This window comes from Aphidius gifuensis, linkage group LG5 (assembly GCF_014905175.1).
Source record: "Aphidius gifuensis isolate YNYX2018 linkage group LG5, ASM1490517v1, whole genome shotgun sequence".
Classification (NCBI taxonomy): domain Eukaryota; kingdom Metazoa; phylum Arthropoda; class Insecta; order Hymenoptera; family Braconidae; genus Aphidius; species Aphidius gifuensis.
In genome coordinates, this window is record NC_057792.1 from 14,735,558 (window position 1) to 14,737,511 (window position 1,954).

A 1,954-nucleotide genomic window follows, 5' to 3' on the forward strand; every position below is an offset into this window, starting at 1 on the left:
TCTAGGATACTCATTAGAAGCGTCTTGATTTGTACTAATTTGTACCACCATTGATTTAATTTGTACCTCAAAATTAAAGGGTCCAGAAAGGGTAAAAAATCGACTTTTTTTCTAGATGACTTAGGGGGAAAAAAAAAATTGCTACAGACGCAGAATAATTTGTACTAATTCGTACCATCAAGCCCGGAATTTGTACCTCCAAAATAACAACGAAAAAAAATTATTTACTCCAAAATGATAATTAACAATTGCATATCTACTTTAATTATTGAGGTACAAATTCTAATTTAATCGGTACAAATTAGCTCTTGTTTTGTTCTTTAAAATAAAAAAAAAATTATTGAAAAATATTAATTTTTGAAGGCGCCATGCAATTGTTACTTAAATATTTTTATTAACAAATGCATGGCGCCTTCAAAAATCAATATTTTTCAATAATTTTTTTTTTGAAAACGGAAACGAAAGCAATTTGTAGTAAAAATAAATTTGTACCTCAATAATAATAAAAATATTATAAATTGATATTTTTGAATAACTGGTTTTATTATTATTATTGAGGTACAAATTCTAATTTTATCGGTACAAATTAGCTTTTGTTTTGTTCTTTAAAATAAAAAAAAATTATTGAAAAATATTAATTTTTAAAGGCGCCATGCAATTGTTAGTTAAATATTTTTATTAACAAATGCATGGCGCCTTCAAAAATCAATATTTTTCAATAATTTTATTTAAATAACTTGAAAACAAAAAGCTAATTTTACAAAATTAAATTTTACCCTCAATAATAATATAATAGTAATTATATTTCGGAGTAACTTGTTTCTTTATTATTATTATTAAGGTACAAATTCCGTTCTGATCGGTACAAATTAGGACACAATCTGTTCTTCAAAACAAAAAAAAAATGATTGAAAAATATTCATTTTTAAAGGCGCCATGCAATTGTTTATCAAATATTTTTATTAACAAATGCATGGCGCCTTCAAAAATCAATATTTTTCAATAATTTTGTTTTGGCTGCTTCCTAAGCTAATTTGTACCGATAAAATTAGAATTTGTACCTCAATAATAATAATAAAAAAACCAGTTACTCCAAAATATCATACTATAATACTTTATTATTATTATTATTGAGGTACAAATTCCGTTCTAATCGGTACAAATTAGGACACAATCTGTTCTTTAAAATGAAAAAAAAATTATTGAAAAATATTAATTTTTGAAGGCGCCAAGCATTTGTTAATAAAAATATTTAACTAACAATTGCATGGCGCCTTTAAAAATTAATATTTTTCAATAATTTTAACCTGAATTTGAAACAAGATCTAATTTGTACCGATTAAATTAGAATTTGTACCTCAATAATAATAATAAAAAACCAGTTACTCCAAAATATCAATTTATAATACTTTATTATTATTATTGAGGTACAAATTCTAATTTTATCGGTACAAATTAGCTTTCGTTTTGCCATTTTAAACAAAAAAAAAATTATTGAAAAATATTGATTTTTGAAGGCGCCATGCATTTGTTAATAAAAATATTTAACTAACAATTGCATGGCGCTTTAAAAATAATATTTTAATATTTTATTTAGAACAAAACAAAAGCTAATTTTATTGAATAAATAATAATAATAAAAAACCAGTTACTCAAAATATCAATTTATAATACTTTATTATTATTATTGAGGTACCAAGGAATTACAATTTTATCGGTACAAATTAGCTTTCGTTTTTATACCTTTAAAACAAAAAAAATTATTGAAAATATTGATTTTTGAAGGCGCCATGCATTTGTTAAAATATTTAAATGCTGGTGCGCTGGCGCCTTAAATTTAACTAATTTTTACAGTTAAAACAAAACTAGTAATACCGATTATTAAGGCACCTATCTATTCGATCAATTGTTAATTATCATTTTGGGTAAAAATAATTTTTCGTTGTTATTTTGG